Consider the following 12,421-nt stretch of genomic DNA (forward strand, 5'->3'; position numbering starts at 1 on the left):
AGATGTTTATCCTTACATCTATAAAAACACATTCTGCGCACAGCCTTACACTCATGTGCCCCACTGTCCAATGCCCCAGCACTGATGTAGTCTAGTCAAAATAGTTGTCCCAACTCCACATATTCGTACATATGTATGTATTTTCGTTTTCCTGGCTGTCTGTCGTCCTGTCAACGCGTCTGAGTGGAGCTCCACTTCTCCGCTCTGATGTTGCTTTTAAAAGCTTAGGCTGGCAAACACTTTTCCACATTCTTAATGAGTGCTGGCTTGGTTGCTAGACGCTGCTCTTCGAAAACTACAGATTTTGTTTGCCATTGTCAGAGAAAAACATGGTTAGAACTCAGCCAGGAACCCAAGATGTTGGCCTTACACTTAGTTCAAGTTGTAACTGGTAAGAAATATTTTTACTTCACACGGAAAATAAAGTAGTCACAGCTGCTATTTGAAAATAGAGTAATTTCTGTTCTTTGTGCCAGAGCTCTGTGTTCATTGTTTAACGATACGTCATCGAATTAGTTATTAGATTGCCTTAAAAGAATTAAATGACTTACTTAAATATGTATCTAGGTTTCTTTCTGAGTTAGACTCAATTGCTATGCCATGTTTGATAAATATCTTAACTTTTGTTATGCGTAGTATTGTTCATAAAACTAACTCATTTCAACTTTATTAGTAATAAATCTTCGCTGTATATCTTTCTTTTGTTCTGCCATAACTTAAGTATTGATTAAAGGCAGAGAAGTATTCCAACAAGGCAATGGCAGAGGTACGAGCAGACTTTTTATGTGCCTTTATCCACACAAGCAGTATTTTCGACCACCGAAAGTCATTTTTGTTTTGTTTTGCAGCCAAAATAGTATCTGAAGGGTCACTCAAGCACATACAACCGCCACGACGGGAAACGGAAACTATTACGACGGGCAGCGAAAAGTCTATAAAAGCAAATGCTGCCTTCGCCAACGCCTTGAGATCCCTTCCCCGACTGAAAAGCTAGTTCGGAGCACGGAAGGCAGAAAATAAAGTCGACTATAAAAATCACAGGTTTATATACATTTTTTTTAGGGCGGCCAGTTGCCGGCATCGTTATTTTCGTTGCTGCAGTGCTTGTTCTATATCAGAGCAGAGTTCAAAGTGGTTTTTCGAAGCACCTAAGTCCGCTTCAAACAGCGATTGACTGGATGCCTTTCCGAAAAACTTCCTGTTTCGGAACAGGAACAACAGCCGAGGACCTCCCAACGATTACGTCAGCCAAGAGTTTAGCATCTTGTCACTGGAAAGTTAATCAGGAAAAGTGGCAAAACCAGTTTCTGGCTTAATCTTCAATTGAAACTTTGCACACTTCCCAAATAAGCTAAACGATCGAAGAGAATAAACAAAATTATAACTATGGTAAAGCGAAAAGTTTGAAAATGCCTCACCATTTTTAGCTAACTGTGCCAAAGGTCCTGGTTCGTGGCATCTTAGATGGTTAGCCATAAATCAGTTTTTACACACACCACCACGACTGCCATAAACTTTGATCTGTTAATAAATTGACTGCACTTAATCATCGCAGGTGGGCAGAAAGTTTCGAGATGTAAACTTCTACGTAAGTTGAAAAAATATCTGCCTCATTTATTCATATGCCAATCTGAGCGAAACTTAAGCACGCAGTCGGCTCTGCGAGTTATTACTGCCAACTTGGTAAAAATTGAAGTGATGCTCCGCATCGATTTATATGGTCTCCCAGCTCGTTTTGGGCTACAACATGGACACCAAAGCCCAAACGCAATTAACGCACACCATCAAAAGTCACTGGCTAATCTCCTTATCGCCCCAATTGCATGCCCCTAAATGGTAAACCCGGTTGCATTCCAGGTTGCATTCCGGGCACATTGCGTAAACTAATCAATGCAAGTGCATTTGTTCTTGGCGGCTGCATTAAACTAAGCGCCAGTTTTTAGCCAACACAATTTACAGCTGCCTGCATATTACTTTGCTCATTTGTGCGCTTAGCCTGCTCAGTGTGCACTGGCGTTTTGGCCAGGTTTGCACAGATGCAACTAAGCTTTATTTGCCTGTTTACCCTGGCACGGCAAATAGAGATCAAGTCAAGTGCAGCACAATGGCAGTGGCAGTTCCAATAGCTCGTTAAGCCAATACCAACGACAATGTGTGCTGATGCAGCAAATTTTCGCATTAATAAATCTTTTGTTTGCTAATAAATTTCTAAACAGCAGACCGTCTCACTCCTGCTCAGCTCAATCAGTTCGCAGTCTGTTTACTTATACATTTGCCTTGCATCCTTTCAACTTTTGCTTCCGTCACCTGGTATGTGAGCAAACATACCGAGTAAGCTCCAATATTATGTCAAATTTAAGTTGAAGACTTTAACGCACAACATATAATCAGTAGATTTCCCTCCTTGTTTATGAGAGAATTGGACTATCTATCCGTAGGGCCTCTGGAGTCTCTAATTGCCATATGTGAGAGCAACAGGGGATATTTCCATGCAAATCAACCCAGAAACGCACTTCAAGGCAATATCCACAAGGGCGGCAAAAAGTTCAATCAAGTAAATGGTTCGTCAACCAAATTGGGGCGCAAAGGTAAATCACAACACACGCAAGCCCTTTCGGGGTGGGAATTGCGGTCGATCTAAATAACTACGTTTGTCCTTGACTTCTGATGGAGGACATTATTCAGCATCAGCCTTGGAAAGGGCTCCGAAAAAATCGGAGGTAATCTGGGGTATCTCTAATAAAAGTGAGAGCAAAAGTGTGTCCGGCTTGTAAAATATTTTTTATGCGTTTACCTCTCCTAATTACATATGTATGTTTGTTATTTGGGTGTGTATACTACATATAAGTACATTGGATGTTACAATAACTCATATCCACAAGAATAGTGTATTTCCAAATTGTAGTTCCATTAACGACCTATTAAATTTGTTTTTAAAAATATAATATATAAAATATATATTTTAAAAGTAGACCCCTACAATTCTCTAAGTTTATACTATACCTCATTTTATTTATATTCAACTTATATATAGATACCAAATCTCCATCAAATTGCAAATGCTTGGGTAATACTGATTCGATCAACTTTCGTTAAGAGAATGAATCAAATCAATTGACCAGCCAGGGGCCAAAGCAAATCCCAATCGAAATTTGCGTCAATTTAGTCTACGTAAATTTGTGCGTTTCTATTTGCGTATGCATATTTGCACAGATGTATCTTCATGGTTTCAAAGTGGGTTCGGTCATTGTGTGTGCCTAATCACACATATATTTTTGAATATTTTATGACGCAACCGAGCGCGTTGTCATTGCTTTTTAGCCCTTGTCACTGAACCCCAACCCCTTCGCTACCTAACCCTTCCCCAACAAGTTTGGGGCACTTTGTTGTAGAAATAAAAGTTTAGCTTTTCCCACGTGCGCCTGCCGACTCTTTTTTCCTGCGTCCCAGCTGTCAACTCTTTACACAAATTATTAAAACATTTTCCCACGAGTGTCAACACTTTCGGCGGTCGTCATTTTGGGCCGCCGGGGTGACGCCGCATAGAAAAGGGGCGTGGCAAGTTGGAAGCGTTGCGTGGTATGGGTGTGTTATGGGTGTTATGGGTGTCTCAACTGGCAGCACCGCAATGAGCCCTCTTTAATATTTAAGTCGAGTTGAAAAATGCAGAAGACAAAGGGATAAGGCGCAAAGTTCAACCGTTTCGCGGTTAAGTGTGACAATATTTTATGGCGAGTGTTAAGGGTGCTCCAGGGGTGGATAAATCTCTTCCGCCAATGGAATGTATATAGCCCGGATTAACCGGGGAGAGTGCAATAAAAGTTAAAGACAACCTACTGCGGACTGCCGACTCCCCAAAAAGTGGCAGTGTAGAGGGAAGTTCGTGTGTATTTAGGTCGCTCCTGAGGGCAGACGGCTTCATTAAGATAAACCAATAGCTGCTAAATTGTTAACATTAGGCATACATAATGAATTACGTCGCTGGGGCTCCTGAAAAATTGAAGTGAGCTACCCACGAAAAGGGGATATGCGATGGGAGCACAAGGTCCTGGCACCCGGTTATCTATGAGCTCGGAGGCGCATTTGTGCGGGATCCTTGTCTGCTGTTTAGTCATTCGTTTCGCCTGTTAACAATTTCCTTCTAACAGACAGGCGACAGCAGCGAGGACTTAGGCATTTCACTCAGCTGCACCTTTTCGCCTGTCCCGGTGAAGTGAAGGTTGAGTGGGGATGACTGGCAGATTCCCGGGAATTCATAATTTAATGCCAACTTACACGACACTTGCCGTCATTTCGCATCGTTTAGCTCAATTTTCGAAGCGCTTGCACAAACAGGTTCTTTATGAATTTGTCTCAGTTTATCGGAGCCCAAATAACTGGTTGATTGTTAAGATGGCTTCCTATTTGTCTCATCTTTAATATCGCTATTAAGAGAAATAGTTTTGAAATTGATATTAAAAGCAATAGTTTTGAAATTGATATTTTTAGGCGTATTAAATTTAAATATGTGATGGTTTCTTAAAAATCACATTTTCTTAGCATAAACTGAGTTTTAAATATGTACATATTTTCATTAGATTATAACGAGTATAGTATACAATTTTAATCTACGAGTAACGGCTACGAGTAATTGGTTGCCAAACCACTATTGTTATTGATTAATAATATTAAGGAAACCCGGGTAAGAACATCTATTATTCAAAGCAATTGAAATGAATTTCTTGCCAAGGTGGGGAGTAACCTTCTCGAAATGAGAAGCCCTTTAGTAAACCGGCGGAAGTGACAGTGGCAGAATGGGTTGCATCCTCAATTTCTTGCGGTGTAAGCGTCTTGGGCTTCGACTTGTTTTGTTGTCGTATGTTCATTTGCAGTTTTCGGTTTCCCTTGTCTGGGCTGCCTTCAACTTTGCCTCCTTGTGGCCTCCAGAGGTCATGTGCTGCCTCCCCCTTTCCGCCCTGCTTTCACTTTGTCTCCGCTTAGACAATTTGTGGGGTTCTGGCCCCTGGCATCCACTTTTCCATCCGCTTTCCCACCGCTCTTTCCCGGACCTCATCCGTTTTTCCTTTGGCCAGGCTGCTCTGGTGTTTTGTTGCCTGACTTTTTACATAATTTTGTCGCTCGACTGGCTTTGTCCTCCTCTTTTGCCTGCTGGCCTCCACCTCCGCCTGGGTGCCTACTTTTTCTCTTTCCTCTTTCCTCTTTCCCAGCCCCAAAACCCACAGTCATCCTGTTTGTGTTATCCTATGTGTTATTTTCATTGTTGTTGGCGGCATTCTGTGAATTCGTTGCGGCCATTTCAGCTTGTAATTCACTTAAAACCGCACACAATGACAAAATGTAGCATTTGTTTCAGCCTCAACATGCCAGCGAGCCAAAAAGCAGAGCCTTTAAATTATGTTATTAAATTTTGTTTACCGAAGAATTCGAATACCCTAACCCCTGCCATCTCGCCGCCATTTGACGCACAAATCCTGAGGCGTAGTTCAGTCCTATTTTAATTAAAGCCAAGTTTCCAGTAAGTCCCCGGCCTAATCGAATTGGCAAGTTGAATGGGTATGGCTTGTCGGAACTGCCACGCCCGCCGAGACGCTAATACCTTAATCCACCCTGAAATCCCGAGCACGCGTTCCGGTGGCGATGATTTCGCTTGATTGCTTCGATTGTTCGCAATTTGCCGCGGCTTCTCGTGACTAAGTGGTCCTGAAAACTTGAAAAGCGACTAGGCTGTGATGGAATGAAATGGTGGAAAACATGGAAATGGTGGCAGCTCACTCACGACGCGGTTTAACTTTAATTGGCGAGGGACGCGAGACTAAAAATTGTCTCATTTTTGCGCGACATGAAAGCGTCACATTATTTAATATAAAACTTGCTCCGCCTGCCTTGGGAACAATGCCTGTGCGCTGAGTATAGACCGGAGAATGGCGAATGGAGAATGGCTTGGAAACGAGGCTCAGGGCGCTATTAAATATTGACGCGCCACACAAAGGCGGCTAAATGCCACAAAAGAACTCATAATGGCGACTTTGTGCCACTCTAATGCCATTTTATGTGCTTTATTAAGGACCAGAAATGTATAGGTGTCGGGCGGGGACTGAAGATTCGGGGAGACTATTTTAGGCGATTCCCCAAGTTGTACAACATCAAACGCAAATTTGTGTCAGGTGAAGCATTAAAATTGCCAATTACCGCACAATACCAACTCATTTGCCCACAAAGACGGCATTACCTTCGTCCAAAAAAGCCACACTGCACTGGGCTCAGGAAATCTTAATTAGGATTAGGCAAACTAGTTATTTCACTTATGTGGAAAGTCGGCTTAATCATAGTCGAGTGGCAAATAAGTGTATATTTCCGAAGAAGCGAAACCATAAAGCCCGTTAGCAGTATATTCAAAAAGGCCTCAATTTAATTAGGAAATTATTTCAATAATTCAGTATACGAATTGTATCAGATGCATGTGCTTATTGAATCAGCCTGAGAAAATTTTAGGAAAGCCGAAATACCACAAATCCTAAATATTTTAGAACTAAAAACGGAAAAAAATTGATCATAAAACAGGGGGTCCCCAGCCTCGAATAGCGTCGAGAAAAGCCAACTTTATGACTCACTCTAACCCCAAGCGCCAATTCTCATTCAACACCTCGACCTCAACTCAACCCCAAAGAAAGTTTCAGCATCCTGGCGCTGGAGTATAGATACGGATGTATGGACATTATGGTGCGTACGGTCAATTTATTGCGTTCCCGCTTTAACTGCTCATGCATGGCTGCACATTAAAAAGCAGATTTAATTAACTTTGGCCAAACTTTTATTAATATTGAACGCGTTTATGGTGGGAGGGCACAGCTGACGGGCCCCACCATTCGGCACCCGGCGCCCGATAGGAAAAATGAAAAAGGAAAAGGGCGTTAAACGCGCTAAGCAAGTTTAAGCCGTAATAATAAAAAGTAGCGCACAAGAAAATAAATAAATAAAAGACACACCATCATCACGCATTACGTACACAATTTACTTTATTGCATAAACTGATTATAGTTTTAATGCCGCACAGGGCGAACTCGGTGAACTGGGTGAACTCGGTCACAGGCCCCGCAAAGAGGGGAATCCCCGGGGGCGGATACGTTCGACATTCAGTCTGGCGGGCAGGAAAACTTTAATATCCTGACGTTATTATCATTATTAAACTGTGAATGGCATAATAAACGAACCGGGTAGCCGCAGTGACTCGCGCACAGGGCGCATTTCCAAGTTTTCTCAACTACAATGGAAGGTTGCGTTAAAAAGTGCAGAGAATCTTAATTCTAGAATCAGAGAATCTTAAGAAATATTGCACTTGGCAGTTTCCAGAGACTGCATAGCTCAGGCTTATTATTTCATACCTATACCTTATATGTCAAATGCTTTTATGAAATATACAATTGCACAGTTTCTTGAAAAGAAATTTAAGGAAAGTTTTTAAAAAATTTTATATATGTTACTCGTAGATTAAAGGAGTATATTAGATTCATTCAAAAGTAATAGGTTTTGACCCCGTAAGGTACATATTTCATAATCAAAAACAAAACAGTCACTCTTGAAAAATTTTAAAATATTTTTTCATTTTATTATTTTCTTTTCCCAATTTCTACCGATATTTCAGAAAAATGTTGAAATTTCTCGTTCGCACTTTCACTACGTGAGTAAAGGTTATCTCAGCTATAGCGTTCTCTCTTATTAAATTTGATATCTATATTTATTTATTTGATTGGTAAATATTCCACAATTCATAGGGAAATATCGAATTGGAAATATAACATAAATTTACTGATACAGCAAACCATTATTGTCTTCGCTAAAATGTCTTTAGACCTTAAAGAATATTTCACTAAACATTAAGTGGGGCGGCAGAATGTTGTGTTTACCGTCCACACTCGACTAAAGTGCACCAGCTCAGGGCCCAAAGACAATACGCCTCATATCGATGTGCGGCTTGAAGTTATGGCCGCGTAATAATCTATTGAGTTGCGTTTTATTGCGCATACGCCGCGTACGCCAGCCAAGGCAGTGCGGCTGCGGAGTCGTAAGCACTTCCATGGCCCTGAGCTGCACTTAAGATCCACATGCAGTGCATTAAGAGCCCCAATGGCATTCGCTTAATGGGGATTGGATGTGTGGGGGTGGGGGATTGGTGTGGAGAATGCTAGGCCAGGCGAATGGAAGCGGAAAACTGTTGCTAATTTTGAATGTCTGACGGGATTGAAAAGTCTGAGCTGGCAGCAGCGGTGGCAGCTCTCGGACACATTCCTTCGGCATTGATTTCGCTTCGCAGCTTATTTCGTTCAGAGAACATGTGGGGCGGTCACTAATTAGTCGTTAATGATGCATTTCCCCAGATTGCATGTCTCGATTATTTCGTTTCACTTCGTTTGGCTTGGGCCATCCACCAGAGCACGCACATACTTTCCAAGTTAATCTTGTATCTGAAATCCCGGCAGACACGCAATATTGAAGCCCTGCGGTAAGTCAACAGCAAGCGTGGATAAAATCTTCTTACTCACGTCATGAGTCGGAGTTTTCCCGTTCAGTGAAATCTTTATCCTTATTTACCTGTAAGGAGATAACAACAGCGTGGTGGGAGGTGAAAAATTTGTACTTGGCATTTCAATTTACTTTGCATATAATTATTATTGTATTACGCATACGCCCATGTGGCACACACTCACTCCTACATTGGGAATTATTCTTGCGTGCATAATACAACTTTTCCAACTTTAGCCACCGGATTTCCTTGTGAGTACACAGGGAAAAAAATTTGCATAAATCCAGGACAAATATTTGCATTGCTCAGCTTCCCTCTCCCCATTTTTTGCCAGCACTTAAGCCATTAATTTGCATTCATAACATATATTGTCTGATATTGGTTTTAGCCTTCTGCCAAAAATATATACCTTGAAGCATTAGAATCTTCAGCTGCGCTGCGTTTGTATTGTTTAATTAAAAGAAGATGATTGCCATCGAAAATTTTAATTTTAAATTAAAAATACATTTATTTGTGGAAAAGCTCATCAATTCGTTGTAAATTTATTGCCCATCATCTGTGTATATTCAGAATGAGAATTCCCGCCTGACGTCCTGAATTGACATCTGGACTTAATCATTAATTTGCTTCGTTAATGTGAAAGCAAACAATGTGAAAATAGCGCGAAGTCATTATATTTTACATTGTAATTAAAATTATGCCACTCCATACACAAGAATTCTCGATAATGCTTATGGAGGACTCAATTTGTTGTTACTTAATTACAAGAAATAACACCGCGGGCCATTTCATGTGCAAACAAAGCACAATTAAAATCATTAAAATGTACAATGTCAATGGGGTTTTTCACTAAAATCACTGGCACTTATTAATGCAGCACCAAATTGATATCTTGCCGTCACTCACTTGGAAATTAGGCCCATTTCCCGCCCATTCCATTTTGAAGATTTAATTTTAATTGTGCTGCCGGTATCTTTTCCCAGAATCTATGCTCCTGTACGTGAAACTCATTCGGTGCTCAGTGAACACCGAGCTAATTGATTACAACAAATTCGATTCGCGTTTAATTAAATTAAAATTTTGATTTTATCGCAACTTTGGCCCGCAGCATATGTTTATACCCTGGGGGCTGTAGTAGATTTTAAATGGAAATTTAAATGGCATTCCAGGCAGAACGAAAGTGAAACTGCTGCCTGTTAGCAATTAGACCACCTAATTAATGATCAGCTAGGCCGCAAGTACGTGCTTCACTAAAATTTGTGTGCTGCTAACGCATTAATTAAAGTTTCATAAGAGGCAAGCAGAAAATGCGAGAAAAGAAGGCCAAACAAGGACGGCTTTTTAAATATTTATTCCAGTCATTTGTACTGTGGAAGAGACCCCGAGACCTGGAGACAGAAATTGCCTTCAGCACACAAATTGCATTTGCGTGTCAACCGCAGTGCGCAAAAGGGGGCGGGAATGTCCTGGAGGCGCCCCAAAGTTTGAATGCGACTGTGTGAGTGAGTGAGTGAGTCTCTGGAACATGCGAAGCGTGCGTAAGTCGGCAACATGTAAACGCGTATTAATTAAGCCAAAACAAAGCGCCGCCGCTCAAGAACCAGACGAAATGCGAAGACGACGATGTCGGCGGCGACAAGGACATGCAAAAGGAGTGGCACGTGGGCGGCGGTGGCTATGGCGGCGGGGTGGCAAATTGTCCTGCGAGTCAAGAGCTCACTCGCTGCCCTCTCCCCCATGTCAAGGACTCAATGTGTCCGTAGGAAATGGAAATGCTCTTATAATACGCCAGACGTGGTACATTTAATTTATATTTTTTGTGTGTGTGCGGCTTTCTTTGACTGATTCTTTTGATTCCAGTTGTACATTCTAATTACAAGCACCTCACACATAACTCGCCTATCTTGCTGTACTTAACGGGCGTTTCATTTAAATAGTCCCTTAATAAACAACACCAGCTCGCCCAGCGTTTGTCCCCACCCCACCAGCTAAAACACCTCTCGAAGTTATCGGGCTGCAGACGACAACTCTCCGCCATTGTCACAGCTGTCACCACCAAGTGGTCCGAGCGATCCTGGCTGGAATAAGCTTCAAATCGAAAACTACAACAAACAGTAAGGGAAACTATGTACAGGGTTTAGAAACAACACTTTTGGATTATGCTGTTTGTTTGTCAAAAAAAAAATAACTCACTGTGGAAAGCCATTTACGTAGTGGCAATGTAGGAATGTGTACTTACTTTTCTAAAAACATTGTATAATCAGTTTATATTCTTGCAACGGATGTATTGAATTAAGTCATTTGCCAGTCAAGTCATGATTAGTCTGTCTGTCTGGCGTCTGAGTAAAGGGTATCTAATAGTCGGGGAACTCGACGATAGTGTTCTCTCTTGTTTAAATTTATATTTTATGCTAGTGTGTATATCTTCATATATAGATTTTACAGTCGCCGATTTTCGGCTTAGAACATTTAAAAGCGCGTGATAGATATTCGTGCTCACTTTAATGCCAATTTGTGTTAATTTCGCCGACGAAACTTGGTTTAACTACCACTTGAGGCGGCCAGCTGCCACTTCATCGGTCATTATGGTCAGCCATAAACAAATGGGAAAACAAAGTGGCAGCTACCTGCCACCATTCAATGGCCACGACGCCATTTTACACACCTACTTTTCGCACAAATTGCACATTGGGCGCCACGAAAGTTGCGACGCCAAGAAAAGGCAACCGGAAAGGCAGGCTGAGCGAAGAAAGCGAAGGGAAACAAAGGAAAGAGCGAAGGAAAATCTTTCATTACGAGGGTCGTTTGATAAGTCCGTGACTTTTTGAATAAAATATATTTTTTTCGTCAAAGAAGCGTTTTATTTCTCAACATAATCTCCTTTTAGCTCTATACATTTAGTCAGCGTTTTTCCAATTTTTTTATTCCTTCCAAATAATAGGTTTTCTCAAGGCCCTCAAAATAGTCGTTTGTTTCTGTGATGACCTCTTCATTTGACCCGAATCTCTTACCGCCGAGCCATTTCTTCATGTTTGGAAACAAAAAATAGTCACAGGGGGCTAAATCTGGAGAATATGCTGGATGGGGTAGCAGTTCGTAGCCCAATTTATGAAATTTTGCCATGCTGACTACACACGTGTGCACCCGTGCATTGTCCTGATGGAACAGCACTTTTTTTTTCGCCAAATGCGGTCGTTTCTGCTTCAAATCAATATCGAATCTGTCCAAAAGCTCTGAATAATATTCGCCGGTGATCGTTTTACCCTTTTCAAGGTAATCGATGTGAATGATACCTTGTGCATCCCAAAAAACTGTGGCCATGACCTTGTTGGCCGACAGACCCACCTTGGCCTTCTTTGGTGCACGTTCACCCGGAGAAACCCACTGTCTTGATTGTTCTTTGGTCTCTGGTGTGGTGTGGTGGATCCATGTTTCGTCTACGGTAACGAAACGGCGCAAAAATTCGTTTGGATTGCGGTTGAACATCGCCAAACACTCCTTTGAAATGGTCACACGGTTGCGCTTATGGTCGTGTGTGAGCAATCGCGGCACCCATCGCGCGGAAAGCTTTTTCATGTCCAAATATTCATGTAAAATGTGATGTACCCGTTCAGTTGAGATGCCTACAGCCTCAGCTACCTCACGCACTTTCATTCTCCGATCATCCAATATCATTCCATGGATTTTGTCGACGATTTCTGGCATGACGACCTCTTTTGGGCGACCTGAACGTTCGGCATCACTTGTACTGGTACGACCACAACGGAACTCAGTAAACCATTTCTTAACCATTGAAATTGATGGTGCAGAGTCCCCATAATATTTATCAAGTCTTTCCTTGGTTTCGGTGATGGATTTTTTACGCAAAAAATAATGCTTAATTAGCACACGAAATTCACT

At 41.7% G+C, this 12,421-nt stretch overlaps 1 protein-coding gene across 7 annotated transcripts in view; it reads right to left on the bottom strand.

The window, feature by feature from the left end:
• Nucleotides 1–12,421, bottom strand: part of LOC6537624 (hemicentin-2) — a 66,398-nt gene that overhangs the window by 41,338 nt on the left and 12,639 nt on the right. The window contains exon 2 of one of the 7 annotated variants that reach the window (XM_039375265.1): nucleotides 8,541–8,589. The exons of the other annotated variants lie outside the window; for them this stretch is intronic. The gene's annotated coding sequence lies outside the window, so the exon portion shown is untranslated. The remainder of the gene's footprint in view (nucleotides 1–8,540; nucleotides 8,590–12,421) is intronic. 7 annotated transcript variants of the gene reach the window in all.

Source organism: Drosophila yakuba, chromosome 3R (assembly GCF_016746365.2).
Source record: "Drosophila yakuba strain Tai18E2 chromosome 3R, Prin_Dyak_Tai18E2_2.1, whole genome shotgun sequence".
In the NCBI taxonomy this organism is placed as follows: Eukaryota; Metazoa; Arthropoda; class Insecta; order Diptera; family Drosophilidae; genus Drosophila; species Drosophila yakuba.